Here is a 21,937-nt window from a genome sequence, read left to right on the forward strand (position 1 = left end):
AGAAAGATATTGGAAGAAGTCAATGGATAGAAGGTTAAAATTGGAGAATCTGATTCCTAAGGTTAAAGTTTCAGGACTGTGGAGTCCAGTACAGTAGTCACTATTCACAGGCAGCTGCTCTAAACTGAGATGTTAGCACAAGTGAAAAGTGCTGTGAATGTGCAATATGGACCAGACTGTGAAGACTTAGTAGGAAAAAAAGAATGCAAAATGTCTCAATATTTTAAAATATTTATCCCATGTTGAAATAATAATATTTGGGGCATTTTCAAATAGGTATATTAGTAAAGTTAATGTCACCTGTTGCATCTTTTTAACGCAGCTACTAAGACAGCTGAAATTACATATGCAGCTTGCATTTATTTTCTATTGAATGGCACTATTAAAGCAGTTGTATAGTCATAGATTTAAGACAGAGCTTTTCAAAATGCGGTCTTACATCATTTAATGGGTATGTGGGGCATAATAAGCCAATATATTGAAATACATAGAAAAATTCTCACAGTATAAAAAATAAAGGGTAAACAACATTTTAATGTGTGTTAAGAAAAATGATTACTAGGGGATGGATAAAATGGGTGAAGTGGAGTGGGGAAAAAAAAGAATGATGATTACTACTTAGTATTAGTGAGGGGATTTCCTTAGCTTTCCACCAAAGTCTTGACATCAATCTCAGTTATAACTAGATTAATGCACAGATTTTAACAATTTTCTCAGTCTTTATTTGTATTAAGTTAACCCCATCCTCACAATCATGAGTTTGCAGCATGGAAATAATTATTTGGCAGCTGTCAAATAGTATCGAATACTCAGATCGAACGTGTGCAGAAATTCAGAGAGATTCCTCACTGAAACCACGTCTAGTACTGTTAACGAGCATTGCCCACTCAAAGTAGAATTTGAGAGATAAATGCAAAAACATTTCTAACCCATTCTTTAGTGCATTTATCTCTGGAAATTAAATTTTAATTTTTAAGAATTTGAGTGTGGTTTTAAAATAAGACCCTTTCATAAATGGCAAAATGATCTTCGACAAGAGTGACAAGACCACACAATGGGGAAGGGCCAGACTCTTCAACAAATGGTGCTGGGCAAACTGAATATTCACATGCAAAAGAATAAAGTAAGACTCTTACCTTATAGCGTATACAAATATTAAGTCAAAATAGATTAAAGACCTAAATGTAAGACCTGAAACTACAAAACTCCCAGAAGAAAACACAGAAGTGCTTTATTATATTGGATTTGACAGTAGTTTCTTAGATATGACAACAAAAGCAACAGGCAGCAAAAGTAAAAAGAGACAAACGGAATTACATCAAACTTAAAAACTTGTGCACATCAAAAGAAACTATCAGCAGAGTCAAAGGCATCTGACGGAATGAGAAAAAAAAATATTTGCAAATCATATGTGATTAAGGGTTAATATCCAGAAGAGATAAAGAACTACAGCTCAAAAACAACAAAAAATCAAACAACCCAATTAAAAAGTGAGCAAACGATTTGAATAGACATTTCTCTGAAGAAAACATACAAATGGTCAACAAGCCAAGAGAAGATGCTCAGCATCATTAGTCATTAGGGATATACAACACATGATGAGTTATTATCGGCACATCCATCAAGATGGCTAGCAAAAAAGCCAAAAACAAAACAAAACAAAAAGCCCAAAACCCAAAGCAAACCAAAAAACCACCAGAAAGCAGCAAGTCTTGGCAAGGATGTGAAGAAATTGCAACCCTTGTGCATTGTTGGTGGAAATATAATATGGTGCAGCCCTATGGAAAATAGTATGGAAATTCCTCAAAAAATTAAAAATAAAATTACCCCATGATCCAGCATCCCCATTTCTGGGTATGTATCCAAAAGAACTGAAAGCAGGATCTCAAGAGATATTTGCATACCCATATTCAGTGCAACATTTATCCCAATAGCCAAGAGGTGGAAACAACTCAAATGTCCATCGACAGGTAAATGGATAAACAAAATGTAGTGTAGACACACCGTGGAATAGTACTGTGTAATATTCAGCCCTGAAAAAGAAGGAGACCCTGTCACAAGCTACAACACAGATGATCTTTGAGAATTTTACACCGAGTGAAATAAGCCAGTCACCAAAAGACAAATACTGCATGATCCCACTTATATGAGGTCCCGAAAGTAATCAAACTCCTAGACATAGAAGATAGAATGATGGTTTGCCAGGAGGGAAAAGGAGGAGGAAATGGGGAGTTGTTGTTTAATGGGTATAGAATTTCAATTTTGCAAGATGGAAAAGTTCTAGGAATCTGTTGTGCAATGATATGAATACAGTTAACACTACTGAACTGTCCACTTAAAAATGGTTAGGATGATAAATTTTGTTTAGTGGGGTTTTTTTAACCACATTTTTTTAAAAAGCTTGATTATATGGTATCAATTATCTAATGAGTGAAAAAAATGATGAAGTGTTGGGAAGGCACGGAACTTTGAGCAACTGACCTGTGAACACAGTAATTCTATCTTTGTAAGAAATCCTGGTAGTTTTTTTTCAAATGATTCTCAACATTAAAACATGTAATTTTTATATTTAAGTGCAGTTTATTCGAGGTAGAGTATTTGAGAAAGCCACTTGAAATTGTTAGGAGAAGAATCAGTGTCATTATGAAGTGTCCATAACTAATTCCTTAGTTCAAAAATAGATGTATTTTTCCCTTTAACAACAGGTGAACTTTCTTATAGCTCCTGCCCAACCTAAAAATCATACACCCAGGGATCTCATTTAATTGTGTTCACACGTTTCATGTTTCTTTCAATACTCAATCTGCATCAGGAGACGCAGTGGTCGGTACCAACAGCCTCTGTGAATGAAGACCTGTATTGCTTGATATGCAGGTGCAATTAGTTTATTTGTGTAGCAACATATTGCTACACACGTAGCTGCACATTGCTGCTCCCGTAGTTGAAATTTGTCAGCTTCGATCTAAATGAACTTTGCCGGTCTATATGTGGCTTGCAGAGTATTCATTATGTACCAAAACTTACATCCTTTGTCACTGTAGATGTTCAGTGATAAACAGAACAAGTAATCACCTAGTACTTTCCCCTCGTACACATCTCATACATTCTAGGACCTAATTCAAAATACTGGTTAGCACACAAATATAACAGCAATTGTTCTTCTACATTATACGTTGATGGTAATGTGCAAAATATGCTGGTGTATCTTGTGTGTGACTCTTTTGGCTTTCTTTCCAATATATACTCTCTCTCTCTCTTAAATTGACTTTGCTAATAGTCTTATAAACTTCCCAGCAATAGCAGGCTTATACTTGTTTGTGCTATGAGGCGTATGATTTTGAATGTCGTCTCTGTTGTTTTAGTCTCTTCGCCGCCGCTGGCAAGCAAATTCTTCTGTTCTATACTGGAAACTATTATTTGTTCCTCATTCTGGAAAAACTCAATTGGCTTACCAAAGAGGTCACTGTGCTTTTTTTGAAAACAATGTAAAAGCTTTTATGGTTTTATACCATTATTTGAGGTACTTTCAACAGGAAATGCGCTGAGACCAATTGATCGCTGGTTCGATAACATTGAATTTTCAGATATTCATTATTATGTAGAGTATTCGTTTTGTCCTTTTATTTATGTGAAATGATTACACTTGCAGATTCACTTGTCTTGCACAGAGAGGTTCAGGTGTCAGATGTTATCCTGGAGTTTGGTTTACTGCAAATGACTTTCCTGGTTGTAGTAATTTGTTGCTTATTTTTGCCACCTTGGTGATTTAATAAACAACTTTAGAGTCATTGATCCATTTTTCCCTCCTAACTTTGAGATATGTTACAGCATAATAACAATTGCAAACACAAACAGAGAAGTTCTGAAACAATGTATTAGCTGAGAAGACTTTAAACTCAAATGTTGGAGATACCAAACTGTTTCAGTGCTGCATAGGTCCACCCTGTAGGCCTGTGTTGATTATTAAAAACAATAGAATTTCTGGCACTTATCATTCTTTAGCTCTCAAGTCTTTTCTTTCTGAAGGGCCTCCCCCACAACACCGTATTTATTTTCTTCTTCCCACATCTCAAACCCTAACATTCATCTCTCCCTACCACATTATGTTATTATCACATGTTTATTTATTTATCACATTATTAATCACATATATAAATATGTATATATCATTTATATATTTTATATTCGTGTGCCGTGTACTCTGAAATAAATTTATTTTTTATTATTTGCATATAGATGATCTCCCCCACTAAAAAGGAGTCTCCAAGAGAACAGGGGCATTGATTATTCTGGGGAAAACAAACACCCCCCCGCCACACACACACACCCTGTTCAGGTTCATAAGAAACCCTAGACCTACTCAACTTCTTGGCCAAGGAGACTCATGCTTCCAAGGAGTTCTCGGCTGAACACTTGAGCAGGGATCCTTATACACACAGAAAAGAGCAGATAATTACAGAAACAACTGCATGTTTTAATCCTAGACACCTTGGCAATGATAAAGAACAAGTTCTTGTAATATATTGAAGAGCATGGACCAACTCTGGCTAAAATAATTTCTACTCTAATGTTAGGGTCATATGATAGGCATCATACTATATGTCTTCTGGAAGTGAATAGTGTCTGGATTTAGCATTTTATGGTTACTGCTGCATCCCCACTATGTACAACAGTGATTGACACAGAGTGGGAACTCAAGGAAATATTTGTTGAGGAGATGAATATTACATTTGTCTACTTGACATTATGTTGCTTTTTTTTTCTTTCTTTTTATAATAATTTATAGTTATTTCTTTCTAAGATCATGAGTCCCATGAAAACAAGATCTTCTGTTTTGTTCACTACTATATCTTCAGTGCCTATAATAGTGCCTGGCAATTCGTTGCTGCATGATGAATATTTATGGAATTAGTGAATGAGATTTATGAAATGAAAGTCAATAAGATAGGTTCATTGTCTTTTGCTTTAAATTGCCACATGTTTGCTGGCATCATTGGTGATCATCAAAGGTCTTCTAGGCCACATTTTGAGAAGCTGGTTAGGGTATACCCATGAAAGTAAGTTTCTGAAATATAGGAAAAGATTATCGGGGCAGAGCTTAGAGATGTGCTAATATGTGTGCTCAGGGTGGACATTGGAAGCCCCAAGATGCCAGCCATGGAGAGGAACAATATGAGTCAATTGAAAGAGTCTTCAGGGACTGTGGGTGTATATGAAAATTGGGAGATGGCTGAAGTAAGAGTGGAAGAAGGTTGATTTAACCAGATATAGAGGAAGTATGATGCTGTGGGGAGAACCTCAGTGGGGTTCAACTCCTACTCTACTTCAAAAACTAGGTCAGTTATTTAACCTGTTTGAAACTTACTTTCAAGGAGTGTTATTTGAAGACAAAAATGGAGTGAAGTGAGATTTATGGAAAACAAAAGAATGTCTTCAGACAATGCCTGTCATATTATTATCTGTTCATAGTAAGTGGACACACAAATAAAGGTGCATCTTACCTTTTTAAACAAGGGTGAAAGAATAATGATCTGAGAATGTTGGGGGAAATTTGGGAGTGTTAGGGAGAAGACAATAGGGAGAAGAAAAAGAGCTTACATTCAGAGAGAAAAGAAGATCATGAATGGGTAGTGGAGGAATTATTCTATGAAGAGATTAAGTGTAGAGTAAAATACATTGATAGATAATGAAATGGAGGTGCCATTGGATTCACTGGAATTGATTTTTTTAAATGGGGTCAACAGAGGAAGGATGGAGAAGGGAAGGGGTTGAGATGGATCTGGGTAGAGCTTTGTCAGTTCAGAGGGGCTCAGTCTTGGCAGAGACTGAATCACAGAATGTAGGAAGCAGCACATAAGAGGAGACAGTAGAAACGTGGGCTGCACCAAGATTCCATGTGAATTTAGGAGCACAGCTACTTTTACTCCCCAAAGCATTTTAACTCTGTTATATGTGAAGGGCTGAGAGCTGTATTTGGTTAATCTAGCTTTGGATTTCAGATCCTGGCCTTCACTATCTTCCAAGGACCAGGTGCTGAGGGAGATCCTTGGGCTTTAGAGGGGTCCCAAAGAGAGTGATGAGTATGATGACGAATCCTTCACATTTTAGTTCTTTAGGTTAGAGCAAAGTGGGAGTTACTCAATGCTATCTGGTATAAAGTAAGCAGTATGGAAAAGTTAACAAATCATGAGTGGATTGGATTTGAGTCTTAGTTCATTCAGTGGTGTAAATTTGGGCAAGTAATTTAGCCTTCCAGGGATTCTCTATTCTCAGTTGCAAAAAGGGGCTGATAACCAGCTACCTTCCTAGGTATTAGTGAGGGCTAAGTAAGAGAACATGAGCGTGCTGCCTGTTGTATTGGAGATGGTGAATTAAGGTTCATTCTTTTCCTATGCATTTGCAGGTCGTGTCTCACAATTTTGAAAAATGATTCATCTTACTCTTTCAATAGTCAACAAATATGTATTGAGCAGCTGCTATGTGTAGGCCTTGTGCGGGTGCTGGAAATATTATGTGAGCAGGGTAGACATAACCCCTGCCTCACGGAGTTTATAGACCAGTATATATCCTGATGCAGGTTGTTTCTACTTGAATCATTGGACGATGGTGTAAGCTTAACTCCGGTGCAACCAAGCCTCTATTTTATCAGGGCCCTTCCACTTAGTGCTAATTTGCAATATAATCTGACCTCTACTGAAAGGGCTTCACTTCAATGGTAATGTGTTTATTTCTAGAGCAGGGAGGAAAGTTAGCCCTCCATCTGTCACCACTTCTTGGTGCCATTACTGTTTTCCTCTTCACACTAAGCCATAATCAGAAGAAAATACTCATAATGATCATTTTAATCAGATAAATAAGGTTAGCTTTGATACAGTCATATTCCTTAGGAACAATAAATGCATTGTGACACATGAAACACTGTTGTCAGGATTGTGAATCACAGTTTTAAAGTCAGAAGAACTAGAAACCTTATCTGTCTGCCTTATATTTCCTTCTCTTCCTCTAAGAGAGGGAAATAAAAGTTTTTCCCCCCATATAAACTTCACTCCTGGGTACAATGATAAGGAAAAATGCACGCAAAGTTCTATTCTAGTCACCTATTATTTTATTGTGAAGGCAGAAGACAACGTACACACCAAGATGAATTCAATATCTTTATACATCGAAACTGAAAATTTTGAGACAAATATACATTCCCAGGCAGAGGGATCTTTAATCACTGAAGCAGTGCGTTACCAGAGGGTGTCAGATCTCTCAGAACATACACTCTGTTATGGATCACGTCACAGCTTTACACAAAACACTTATTCAGCATAAACTAGCCTTTCAGAAGCTGCCACAGCCCTTCCCCCTCCATTTCCACTTTTCATGCTCCCTTCCTCCCTTGGGAAGATGCTTGCTTGTTCCATTGGCTCTCAGCACCAGTGTTGCCATGGAAACTCGCCTCCTTTTCTTTCCCCTCCCCAGTTACCAAGTACAGCTTCTGGACTCCCTGCCAAGACCTCCTCTGTACAACCTCAATATTCTTTCAATGTTTAGACAAATCTGGTGGAAAATGTTGTTTACATTTTTTCCACAGTGCTATAGCTGCATGTTTTATGCAATTCATTTCTCATGGATCTACCCATGTTCTAAAAGAGATCCCATTCCCCCCTTTCCACAATTGCTTTTTAAAAAAAAATGTTACATTATTTGGTCTGATTTTTAACAAGGCATGAAAAAAAATCTCGGGATCACAGAGATTCCATCCTTGTAGTCAGTTTCATTAAATTCTAAACTTAATATTATGTGTACATTATTTCAATACTTTGGGAGACAATTTCGGTTTTGCAAAAATTATAGTATTAATGCCCGTTTTAAAAAATCCTAAACAGTTACTTAAGTTAGCTGTATCTTAGAAGTCCACTGAAGTACATCTGTGGACTTTAGGTTATTCCAACCAGTATAAGTCAGATGTTTAAATAATATATTGACATTCCTCATTAAGTGCACTTATTCTTAGATGCTTTGGTACATTTTCTGCAGACTTGTAAAGTATTGTGTATGGTTTAATTGGTCATTCTTACACTCATTCATTCTGGCACAAAACATTTGGTCGGTGAAATGACTTTTTGTCCCTGCCCCCACCTTTAAAATGTCAATTTTGCATATGAATTTCTCAAACATTAAAAAATAGGCTCAGCCAAGTATTTATTTACTTAACTTTTTTTTATTATAAATAAATCTCATAAGCCATACTAGTCATCCCACCATGCTTCCACTGCCATATTTTTATTATAAACATTTGTATTTAAACATTTAAAAAATATGTCTTCCAATTACTTGGGAAAAAATCCCTCTGATAAACAGAAGAGGGAGCAATATTTCCTCCTTTTTGACACAGAATGCAGTATTGTTTTTAAAATTCTTATTTCACCTTCTCCCCCCCCCCCCAAATGTAAACCTTCTCTGTTATAATCTCTGCTGTGGATTTTCTTTTCCCTTCTTTCTTTCTTTTTTTTTTTTTTATGGGGGGAGGGGTGTCTATTGGTGGCGGGAATAGGACCACCCATTTCGATCAAGGAAACAAAGCCTAAATTCTTTCTGGTTTGCTACTTTCTCTTAGGATATAGTCAAATATTAGAAATCTTTGTCTTCTACTGTATATTTTTACTTGCAACAATACTTTAAAAAAAAAAAAATCTACTGCACCACTTTACAAAGAAGCCCGGCCATTGTGTAGTCAACTGGAGTGAATGTGTGCATTCTCCAGGGCCTGCCCTGTGAGAGACTGTCTCCCTGTTGTTCTCACTCCGAGCTGAGTAGGAGCTGTGCACATCTGAATAACAGAGTCTTTTCTGCCTGGTGCAATCCTGGATTGTTACAGTCTAGAGGCCAGCCATGCTGTCACCGGCACAAATTGATTTAACCATCAATTGCTGTGGTCATTAAAGCTGCTAAAAGTCCTCGCCAAACTGATGAATTGCAACTGAATGTGAAATGAGTCTCTAAGTCCGTTTCCCACCATCTCATATCAAAGGCTATTGTATCCTGGCAAAGTAAAGGGTCGGAGGTTCAGGCTGGAGTTCAACAATGGGCTCTGTCAAAGGATAGAGCTCCATTCACTCTGGCACTCCCAATTACAGTTTGCTTTCCATACCTTATTGTATAAAATTTGCATCCAACTAATACATTGAATTATTGGCATACTTTGGGTGTCAAAGGAGTCATTGAATGGTTTGTCCTTAAAATACGTGGAATTCTAAGCATCTGGTGGCTACTGGGTGGTGACAATGAAATGATCCCCTGGTTTTTCACTGCTTGCAAAAGGACTAATTTTCTCTCAGCTCAGATTTAACGCTTCTAAACACTATGCACAACTTCGTCCACATTCACAGCCATGAACTCATTTCTGGAGTTTTTTGAGGGGAGCCGTAGGGGAGGAATGGTACTGTTCCTGCCTAACAATAATGTAATTAAATTTTTTAAATGATTCACTAGAATCTCTGTAGGGCCGAAATAACTGGGCAAAACTGGAACTACAATTTAATGGCTGTGTTTTTCACCTGAAGAAAAATGGGGAGTAAAATAATAGTGAGGCAAAATTAAAATCACATCGAGGCACAGATTTCAGTGCTCACAGAACTTCTGTTAGTTCTTCTAGGAAAAAATATAGGTTACAATTTAGTTTTTCATGGTGAAGCCAGTCAAAGAGCCATGAATCAATTGCACAGTGAACACGTCTCTATTGCTACTAATGATTAGTGTTTTTTTAGTCAATAATTAAATTCGTGGAGATAAACAATTGTAGAAGATTAAATTCTTGAAGCTTTGGTATTGCAATATTAATAGAGAATTTCAGGAGAAGATTTCAAGTTTTGTAGCAGCATTAATATGCTCCTGTTGATAATAAAATTCTTCTTTTTCTGTCAGATAATCATTTGAACAGTACTTTCATTTTGAGTCTTAACTATGTCAAAATTTTTATTTAGGCATTCACTTGCATATGTGATTTGCACAAATTCACTTGAAGTTTTGTTAAAAATATATATATTTCGGTTAATATTTAAGGGCTAACTACAGTCCTTATTTTTAATTCCAGAGCCTTTAGTTGTCTGTTCTTTCTCCTTTTCTCTTCCCAAACTTTGTAGTAGGGTGACTTCAGCATCTAATGTTTGCCAAGATGTGTAGAGGAAGCTCGGCAGGGAAAACACGACTTGGAGATCAAAAGGAAAGAGCCCCATTTTTATTCCTGCAACCCCACACATTCTGCTTATTTTCTTTCTCTAGCTCATCTTGCCATGAAGTGTTATCAATAGGGCTGAGAAGAACAGATGTGGAAAACAAAATAAATCTGACTTAATATTGTAATGGGGGTTACATGAATACAAAGTATAGAAGAAAGTAAGCAAAGCCTGTAAGACCACAGTGCCATAGAGGAGAGAGAGGAAGAAGGGAAGTTTTGCTTAGAGATTCAGTGCATAGGTCAGGGGTTCAGACCATTCAGATGTATTAATAATGAGCTGGCAGACAGATCCAGGTTTGTGTTTCCCTAGACTCTATTTACCATAGACTTTCAGTCTCCAGTAACTTTGTGTGGAAATCCATCAGGAAGAACTGTTACATTTTGCCCAAGGTTCCAAATGACCCTTGAAAAGGTCATTGGAGTCTTGTCTTTAAAAGATCTATTGTTTGGAAAAAAAAAAAAAAAAAAAAAAAAAGGAGGGGGGAGTACAAGCTCCCTTGGCAAAAAAGGAATAAACCTGACTCCAAATTGCTTAAGCATTGTAGACCAAATGGAATGTCTATGTTTTATGACCCAAGGAACTATAGTACATTCTAGATGAAATTTAATGTGTAAATCAATTCTTTTTATAATCTTCAGTCACATAACAGCATTAGAAATGTTATGCTTACTCGTTAGATAAAAGCAAGATAATACAATCTCTCAAAATCTCTCAAAGATAATTTACTTCTGGTTATTTATTCTGGACAATTGTTTAGAATTATTTTTAATATCAATGTGCTGGTAAAATTTCTACATTTATTATGATTATTAATTTATACCCTGGTTTACTTAAAAGTTTGTAAGCCAGGTTGATATGAGAAAGTCCTACTTTAGTGTTACATAAATGCCTTTAACTTGTCTAGTACCTGTAAAAGTCTACTTTGAAATATATGTGCTTACTGAAAATACTTGCTGTGAAAGAGTAACACAAAAGCATTGGAAAGCCTAAAATCAACTTAAAAATTAATTTAAATTTAATAACATTTGACTGACATCTACATTTTAAAGCGATTTAAGAAGATCTTAATGAGAATTTTATCATTATTTCCCTCCACAGGAGAGCAGCAAGTCTGCCTTCTTTGTAAATACTCATATGCAGTGCATGTAATAAGCACTCAATAAATATGTGTAGGGTAAACAAATACAGTCCAACAATATTGTTATAAGATAAGGAGGACAGAGATTTATGCCCATTTACCGCTGAAAAAATCGAGTGTCAAAATTTTGGTATTTCCTCTTGTCATGTGACTAAGACAACACAGATTAGAACTTTGGGTCTTCTGTGTAATAGATTCATTCTTTATTATACTCTTTAGTGTTCCTATAATAATTTAAGGTTGAAAGTGTGATAGAGAGGATCTTTAATCTTATTTTTTAAAAAGTGAACTCTGTTCATGGCGGATACACATTCAATCTCAAATTAGAGAACATTGTGTCTCCTTTAAGTATGGACACATTTTCTCACAGAACCAGAACTCGAATATGATTTTGTGTTACTTTATTTAAAATACTAATGTTCAGGTTGCCTGGGTAGCTCATCAGTTAAGGATCTGCCTTAGACTCAGGTCATGATCTCAGGTTCCTGGGATGGAGCCCTGTGTTTGGCTCCCTGCTAAGCAGAGAGTCTGCTTCTCCCTCTCCCTCTGCCCCTCCCCTTGCTTGTGCATGCGCTCTCTATCTCAAATAAATAAATATAATCTCCACATCCCTCTTACATTGTTGGTGGGAATGCAAGTTGGTACAGCCACTTCGGAAAACAGTGTGGAGGTCCCTTAAAAAGTTAAAAATTGAGCTACCCTATGATCCAGCAATTGCACTACTGGGTATTTACCCCAAAGATACAGACGTAGTGAAGAGAAGGGCCTTTTGCACCCCAATGTTCCTAGCAGCATTGTCCACAATAGCTAAATTGTGGAAGGAGCTGAGATGCCCTTCACAGGGCATCTGCCTTCAACAGATGACTGGATTAAGAAGATGTGGTCCATATATACAATGGAATATTACTCAGCCATCAAAAAGAACTATTTCTCAACATTTGCAGCAACATGGATGGGACTGGAGGAGATTATGCTAAGCGAAATGAGTCAAACAGAGAAAGACAATTATTTTACGGTTTCACTCATTTATGGAACATAAGAAGTAGGAAGATTGGTAGGAGAAGAAAGGTAAAAAGAAGGGAGGGGTAAGCAGAAGGGGGAATGAACCATGAGAGACTATGGACTCTGGGAAACAAACTGAGGGCTTCAGAGGGGAGGGGGGTGGGGGAATGGGATAGGCTGGTGATGGATATTAAGGAGAGCACGTATTGCATGGTGCACTGGGTGTTATATGCAAGTAATGAATCATGGAACTTTACATCAAAAACTAGGATGTACTGCATGGTGACTAACATAATATAATAAAAAATTATTATAAAAAATAAAAATAAATAAAGGATATGATTCAAAAATAAATAAATAAATAAAATCTTTAAAAAATATAAAATACTAATTTTCATATTCCTAAATTTTACCTTTTCTAAAAATTCTATTTAAAGATGATTTCTTTGTTTCCTCTAGCCTAAGAATTTCAATTTTAAAAGTTCATTGACTTGTGAATCCTCTGCCTACCATTTCTTTTTGAGAACATATTTATATAAATAATTATAAGGAACAACTTGCTTTTGATGCCTGATAGTCTGAAGAAGTGGGAAGGTAACTAATACTAAGAATTGTTAACACTTTTGTTTAAATAGTATTAAATATTTCAACATTATTTGGATATGATATGTACCAAACAAATCTTTTAAAATTAATCATGTATTTGGTGGGCACTTTCAGTTTGAAGGTTCATGTTTTTACATCTGTGAATTTTTCTTCTATTATTTTTTTGTTTAATTTTCTCTCTTTTGTCTTTGTTTTCTCCGTTTGAAAATCCTAATAATTGGATGTGGGGCATTCTGAATGGATTCTCTAAAGCTCTGATCTTCTCTCTCAAATTTGTGTTCTTATGTATGTATATATTATGCATTTTTGCCTAGGGGTAAATTCTTGAGTGACCCTACTTTTAGTATGAAGAGGTATTACCTTGTTCCAAAACCTCCAATTAATTCCAGTTTTTAGCCCCACTCCTCACTCCATATCTCTACTAGCTAATTCTGAGTCTGTAGAACAGCTTGATTTCTGCTGGAAAGACCTCCTTTCTCAGCTTTAGCCACTCAGTATGTTTTCAAGTCTTCAGCTTTCTCTACCTTGCCTCATTTATCAAATACTCCATAATCTTTGTCTTTCTCTCCCAGTTTAAATACATATATATCATTTTAATGTGGAGATGGCCTCCCTCACACTTACCTCATTTTTAGGATTATCTTCAAACATATATTTTCAAAATTACTTTGCTCTCATTTTAGTAAGATTTCCTCATCTGCTATCTTGGAACAGCCTGTTTATTTTAGGATCAAAAACATAGTTTATAGATCGATTTCTGGGAATTTCTCCATTTTTATTCTATTTTACATAGTCTGTTATTATTACACAAGAAATGCAATTACACTGAAGAAAATTAGACAAGCAAAAGTTTAAAAAAATGAAGATACAATTCCAGAAATCACCACTGTGTATCCTCCTAGATCTATCTGTCCATCTATCCTGCCACCTGTCTACCTACTTACACACATATGCATGCATTTTTTAAGCAAAATGAGATTATACAGTACATACTTTTGGGTAACATATCTTTTCAATAAATTCCACCTTTCTGTTTTGGTAAATTTTCTTTGGATCTCATACCCAGACCACATTCAAACTTCCCCTTTCTGACCCCAAAGTATTCTTTGTATTGCATGTGGTCATATATTCCTTTAATCTCTTTCAATCAAGCACAACTTCACCTTCATAACACATATTTATTGTAGAAACTTAGCTAGTTTACTTGAATGTTTCACCCTCTGGGTGTATCTGATGGATTCTTCATTCCCTCTCTCCCACTCTCCCCTCTTCTTTCCTTCCTTCTTCCCTCTGTCCCTCCCTTTCTCCCTTCCTTCCTCTTTCATCATATTCCTCTAATTCCTGGTTCTTTTAGTAGGAAATGATATTAGAGACCAGAGTCTGTATGCTATGTCTGAATACGCTATTAGTTGAAAATTGAACACTAAACTGCCTTCTTTACAAATATGCCAAAAAAGGAATGAAGTATTAATACATGCTATAACATGGATGAATGTTGAAAACATCATGCTAAGGGGAAGAGTCTTGTCACAAAAGGACCCATATTGGATGATTCCATTTATGTGAACTGTCTAGAATTAGCAAGTCCATAGAATCAGAAGGTGAATTATTGGTTTCCAGGAGCTGTTGAAGTGCGTAAGCATTGGGAAGGAAGTGAGAACTATTTTCATGGGTGCAGGGTTTCATGTGGGGTCATGAAAATGTTCTAAAATTAGATAGTGATTATGGTTATACAACTCTTTAAATATACTAAGAATCATTGATTTGTATACTTTGGATGAATTGTACGCTATGTGAACTACATCTTAATAAAGCAGTTATTTAAAAGTAAACATTCGAAGTTTGGGTTTCAAAAAAAGAATCTCCTGACCTTCCTTTAATCTTCCTCAGTAATTCAGAATTGAAACTATTAACATCAGTAGAGTTTTGGAGTTGGGAGCAAGTGTTTATTGTTTGAATGCACACTGAAGGTTGAAGTGACAGGATTTGCCAATGGATTCAGATCTGTGATAGAAGAGGTAAGAAAGAAGTTAAGGATTATGCAAACTTTTTAGTTTGAACAACTGTAATAATGGGGATGCTATTTACTGTGATGAGGGACACTAAAGGAAGAGCCAATTTATTGAGGCAGGAAATGAAAGGTTGGGTTTCGGATGGCTTGAGTTTAAGGTGCCTGTTAGATATCCATGTGGTGATGCTGAGAAGCCATTTATATTCATCTAGGGAGTGAGCCTCTCTAGAGAAAACAGATGTTCCAAGAACTGAGCCCAGTGGTACTCCATCTCCTTGATAACAAGAGGACCACAGAGAATTTAGGCACAGATGTGAAAAGTTAGGTAGATGTGGTGGTGGGAGCTTATGAAATCTTTCTGAGTACTTCTGTTTCCTAGTGAAGTAAGAAGCATGGCCATCATCTGAGATTGGTGATGATAGAAATAGAGGAGGTTTCGAGTGAAGAGATGTAGGAAAGTGTCATCTAGAACAATGAGATGGTAGTGGGACCAGAGTGGCACAGCCAAAAGATTCGTTGGGTCAGAATTCAAGGTCATACATTTAACATGGAGCCATTCATGTGTGGTTGTATCACGTATTCCAGCAATCCTCAGCTATGTGAGTGAAACTACAAAGAGAGTAGAGAGTCAGATTTAACAGGAATGGGCTTTTGACAGATGAGAATGATAAAGGAAGGAAGGAAGGGGCAAGGCAGATGGGAGAATTCAAGGAAGTGGTTATTATGAAGAACCATGCAATTTGAGCCAGGTAAAGAAGTATTGACTGTCAAGGTAGCAACAGATAGTGAAAAGATAGTTCAATAAATGGATTTTAGGTTTCAGTAGGTTGGAGAATTGTTGACATACTCTGGGTATATAAGAGGTGTGTTGCTTGCATTTGAATTTTGGAGGGGTTGCAGTTATTGATAATGAAATGGTCCAGGAGGGAATGTTGGAAGTTTGCTTAGCAGAGTGAAGAACAAGATCTTTAGAGGAAAAATGGTCAGGGTACTGAGATGAGATATGAGAGACATTACAGATGTAAATTTTGAAATCACCATGAATTATGACAAGAATTAAATGAGAGAGAAAAAGTGAGCCAGGAACCATTATCCTCAATGTGCTACAGTGACTTGTAGCTCTGAGCATGACCATAACAAGAATGAATGGGTGCAGTAGTCTGACAGTATGGGATTCAAAACTGGGGATTTTTAGAAAGGAGAGAATGGAGATGGTCTGGAAGCTACAATGAGATACAAGGGTTGTAGGCATGAAATTTGCCTTCAAATTTACAAGAAGTTACAAGAGAAGTTACAAGAAAAGCAATGTTGTGATTCCAGTTGGAGCTAGAAAACATATGAAGGAGATGTTTAAAATGTGGGGAATATTGTGGATAACTGACCAGGAGTGTCAGAGTGCACAGTTGTTGAGTTTCGGGAGTTGGAGTGGGGGTTAGGAGATGGAGTCTTGGGACTGAGACATGGCCTGGGAGTACTGGGCTTCCTTTCAGAATATGATGTAAACAGAGATATAGGGCATAGTAAGATTAGTTCTGAAAGTGCCAAAGCAGGTAGTGGTGAGACTCAGTGTCCCAGCGAGGCAGGTCAGGGGTGGGTCTTATTAGTTTAAAGCCTTTTTCTTCATTTCCACCAATGGTGGTGTGAAAGCACAAGAAACATTTTCATGGATCACACTTCACTTGGGAGCTCTCTCTTTAGTCCTTCTTCAGGAAAGGGGAGATTAGAATGGCAGTCTATGCAGATGGAACACTGAGGCTCCCTTTTATGCATGGTCAAGGTAGAATGCTAGAAAAAGATTATATGTAATATATATATATATATATATATATATATATATATACACATGTAGATATATATTTATAGATATATGTGTATCTATATTTTTATATATAAAGAGAGAGAGAGAAGGAGTATAAAAAGATAATTATATGAAAATCGGTCATAGGAAGATGTGCTATATTTGTTTCTATGTCACTGAATGCCTCTGGGGTTATAAATACTCATTGTGTGGGGACATCTGAGTAGCTCAGTTGGTTAAGCGCCAGACTCCTGATCTCAGCTCAGGTCTTGATCTTAGGATCGTGAATTCAAGCCCTCCATTGGGCTCCACGTTGGTCGTGGAGCACACTGAAGAAAAAGAAAAAGGAAAACGAAATAACTCTTTGTTTAAAGAGCTCTGCTCTCAAAGGTGGAAATATGGTTTAGGATCACGTTCTTGTGTACGATTTTATTCCACGTGTACAAAAACACCATGGGGGCAGGTACTGGCACCCCAGGTTCACAGTTCCTTTCTCACAGCACTGAAATCCAAAGAAAGCACTGAACATTGAAAATTGTTTTCCTAACTCATATTTTTTAAGATTTATTTATACTTGAGAGAGAGAGAGAGTGAGTGAGTGAGCATGGGGGGGGGGTTAGGGGAGGAGGGAGAGGGAGAAGGGACTTAAGCAGACTCTGCACTGAGCGCAGAGCCTGCTGATGGGCTCGATCTCACAACTCTGAGATCACAACCTGAACAGAAACCAGGAGTCCCACGCTTAACCAACTGCACCACCCAGGTGCCCCTCCTAACTCATTTGGTAGCAAAATCTGACCTGACCTTAACTAAATTAGCAGCAAACTATTTGTAATCTTTATTTGATTTATTGTGAATAATCTTATATTTCTCTTCTGAAATACTAGTGTGATTATGGGGAACTGCTTAAGGCTCTGGTTGGGATGGTCCATGATAACATGGTACATGTGCCCTATTAACTTTTTAAAATCTGAGAAAGTCCCAGTTTCAGAATATGTTAGACAATAGGGATTACAACCTGTATTCAAATTCTCCAGGAATGAAAACTGATGTTTGAAGACTTAAGTAACCTTCCCAAGGCTGAGTGGTAGGTAGTAGAGCCAGGCCTAGCTCTGTGTGAATCCAGGGAACACTGGCATCAATTGTGGAATCTGCCTTAGCCAGTTGTCCTCACTGGGTGTAGACTTAAAGCCACTTAAAACTCATTTTTGTACAACCAGGGACCTCAGTGCAGAGGAAAGAGAAATCCTATGAGAACTCATGTAGTCTCATCTTGGGTATACTTGCATTTGGATGTACATGAATAGAGGGGTGTCTGTGTCTCTGTCATAGCCAGGAAGACCGTTCAGAATCAGAAGGAAAAAACTATTTTTTATATGCAAAGCGAATAGCTCAGAAGCAGAATCTCTCCACTTAGAAGCTGACTTGTCTAACCTGCACCTGCCTTCCCCAGATCACCCAGTTAAATGGCTGTATGCGCAAAATGTATGAGTTCCTGATCAAAAGGAATTTATTTTCTAAAATCTACGCTTCTCTACACCACAGCCACTGCTAATAATAGCCAACATTAACTGAATGCCCACAGTCTTCCAAGCACTGTGGTGAGCACTGTACATGCATTATTTCACTTGATGCTTAAAACGACTGTGTGAGTAGGCAATATTTATTATCCTCCTTTATGGATGAGGAAATCAGAGATTAGAGAGGCTTAGAAAATTGGTCAACGTCAATAGCTAGTGAATGGGAAAGGCAGACTTCAAGCTTGCGCTGCCAGATTCAAGAACAGTCTGTTTATAACTATTTGCATACCACTTACATTTATAACCACTGAGCACCTGGTCAAGAAAACTTAGAAACTTAATAAACTAATAACCAGTGAATCAGTTGAATCGATAATCAAAAATCTTATCCCCAGTGACCTTACTCTTCCCCTGCAAAATCTCCAAGCTGCCACTGTTTTTACACATTTCTTTTGCCAAGCTAGCAGAGAAAAAATTATAATAATTCTTGTCACAACAAATTGTTTCAGAAAATTTCACAAATGGGTGCGGCATCTTATTTTATAGGACTCAAAGAATTTGAAACTAGAGTCAGAGATAGTACATGATAAGAAATGTATGGATCAATCTCATTTTTAAACAGACGTAAATATAGTACATAAAATTCTAATATGACATAATTGTATAACGGCATTTAATGTATATAAGAATATTCTTTTTTAGATGATTTATTTATTTATTTTAGAGGGGGAGAGAGAGAGAGCACATGGGGGTAGGAGCAGAGGGAGAAGGAGAGAATCTCATGCAGACTCCCCGTGGAGTGTGAAGCCTGATTCAGGGCTTGATCTCATGACCCTGACATCATGACCGGAGCCGAAATCAAGAGGTGGATGCTCAACTGACTGAGCCACCCAGGTGTCCCATTATAATAATATTCTACACAAGTCTAGAATTTTTTTTCTAAATATACATATCTAGAATTTTTTTAAAAATAAGAAACCAAACGGTTTCTATTCATTCAACATTATACTGGAAATTTTAACTACAGCAATAAGATTTTTTTTTAAGTAAATTATAATAGCAATAATAAGAGCTACTCTTTTTTCGCAAGCCCACTAGGGGTCATACGCTTTATGCGTATCCCATTTTATCCTTACAATAATCCTGAAAGGTTACTATCATTATTTCCATGTTATAGCCAAGAGAACTAAGATTCAGAGAGTTACTGAATTTGCCTGTGGTTGTACAGCTCTTTGCTCCTTTCTGTTACCAAGCCAAGTCATTAAAACCTGAGAAAGAAGAGGTTTCAGTGCATGGTTTACCATTCTACTACATCCTGGAGAGGGATTTTAGCTTGTGCAGTGTAGTTTTTATAAGGCCAGGGTCAGAAGCTGTGAGTACAATGACTACTGACTACTGTCTACAGGTTTTCTTACTCATTCACCTCTTTCTTTCCTTTTCTTCCTCTCCACTCCTTGGAGGATATTTTTTGGTGAAAGAGACACTGACTCTGTTAACTTAAAAGTCATTCTGCTATTGAAGGGCTTTGCTAGTGGCAAGGGACGTGTGTTTTTCTTGTAGGTGTTTATCTCTGAAGAAACTGGAGGACATAAAGTCGCCTTCCATGGAATGGAAGACTTGATGGATTGCTTCTGTACTGTCTCCACGGAGCATGAAAGGGGCATCAAGTATGCTGAGGAGGTGGTGACAAGAGAAAAGGTGGGGAGATTGGGGAAAGAAGGGACTTCTGAATGACTAACTGAAACAGTCCCCTAAAACTGAGAACTTACTCAATGGGCAACACAAGGAAATGTTTGCTACAACCCCAGGTCCTAAGGGTATGTGAGAAAGTCTAATGGTAAGACTTGTTTCTGAGTCATGGCCTGTTGTTACCTCTCCTTCCTGACATGATGGACAGAATGAACAGGTTATACATCAGGGTGAAAGTGAGGATAGCCCTATTCGTCTGTCTCTCTGCATTAGCACCTGAGCAGATGTTGGATAATAATTTAATACAGAAGAAGGATCTACTCCCCCCCCCTTTGGAAATATATGAACATAAATGGGAGGAAGAATGGACATTGGAGGGTGCAGTGAGCAAGATGAATTGTTTGTTAGCCCGCAAAGGGTGTAGGTTAGTTACCATGGAAGGAGGCCGAGTTTAATTTGCAAATGCTCAAGTGAAAATCGGATACTGAGAAATTTGACACATATAATTTCAGACGGTGTTTCAAGAACCCAGCCTGAAACATTAGTTCTTAAAAAATAATCTGGAAGCCACTCAAGAGTAACAAACGTTCTCGGTACAAAGCAATTTTGACTGTACCGGGAGTTAGGGCAGATTTCACAGATTAAGGGTATCACTCCTACAAATTTCCCTTTGTTTCAGATGCCAGCTACAAGCTTTGGGGTCCCCAGGCCATCTGCACTTCTGACCAATTGGCTGTAAATTTGGAGGTTTCCACTCCCCCTCTGGGTTGATAATTGGCTAGACTGACTCACAGAACTCAGGAAAGCACTATACTTATCATCCGAATTTTATTAAAAAGGATGCAAATCAGGACCAGCCAGAAGAAGAGATGCACAGCTCGCCCCAGGAGGATTCTCAATGCCAAGGCTTTATGTCCTCAGGATGCACCACTTTCCTGGAACATCGATACTTATCACCAACCCGGAAGTTCTCTGGAGCTTCGGGTGTCTGGACTTTTTATTGGGGTTCCTGATATAGATGTGACTGAATCATTGGCTATGTGATTGAGCTCAATGTCCAGCACCCCTCCAGTTCCCAGAGATTGGACTACATCAAAGTTCCAACTTTCTAATCATGTAGTTGGTCCTTCCAGCATGGCCATCCCTATCCTAAAACTGGGGACCCACCACAAGTCACCTCATCAGCATAAACCCTTGAGGTCCCAGGGTGGTATCATGACTCACAAAGATACCCCTGTCAATTAAGAAATACCAAAGGTTTAGAGGCTCCCTCCCAAGAACCAGAAACAAAGACCAGCCAAAATTTTTATAGAATACTCAGGTTACATTAGAGAACAGGGTACTATTAAACACACTACTTTCTGGAGTGTCTCAGAAAACTGCTGTCTCATTTCCTAACTCTTGTCCCCACCTACTTCCCACTTCACTTCTTGGTTAGAGAGGAAGCCATTCAGCTGCTCCTACCTTCTGGCCCACCTTCAGGGACAGGCTTGGGGCCTCGCCCTCCCTTTTTGGGCTGATGTGCAATGATGCTCTTTTTCTCTCTGGGTCCGCACTGTTGGCTGAATCTGGCAGCCCCTGTGCTGAGGGCAGGGACGGAACCAATGGCAACTCAACCACCTTTCGTTCTACACAAATGAATTTTCTCATCTTTCTCGTCTTCCCCTTCCTCATCCAGTCCTTAAATGCAGCTCCTTAAAAATTAGCATTTTAAAATTTAGAAACAGTTACGCAATGTTATAGATTCACCTAGAACTCCAAGGAAGAAAGTAATTAAATTAAGGGATAGAATTGAAAGCTGGAAACCTCTAGAGAACCCATGGTTGAAGAGTCACAGGCACAGAAAACTGAAGCTCTTTCCTCCACTTGCTCCTGATGTTGAGGCAAGCGTGTTATATCTGAAGGAAAGAGACTGAGTGCAGTGAAGAAAAAACAGAGCCAGTAGACCCA

The 21,937-nt window shown here is 37.7% G+C and overlaps 1 pseudogene; it reads right to left on the bottom strand.

The window, feature by feature from the left end:
• Positions 1–21,637, bottom strand: part of LOC123792899 (CWF19-like protein 1 pseudogene) — a 53,940-nt pseudogene extending 32,303 nt beyond the window's left edge.
• Between the last annotated feature and the right edge of the window lie 300 nt (positions 21,638–21,937).

The sequence above is a fragment of the Ursus americanus genome, chromosome 11 (genome assembly GCF_024610735.1).
Source record: "Ursus americanus isolate L20-20 chromosome 11, mUrsAme1.1.p, whole genome shotgun sequence".
Classification (NCBI taxonomy): domain Eukaryota; kingdom Metazoa; phylum Chordata; class Mammalia; order Carnivora; family Ursidae; genus Ursus; species Ursus americanus.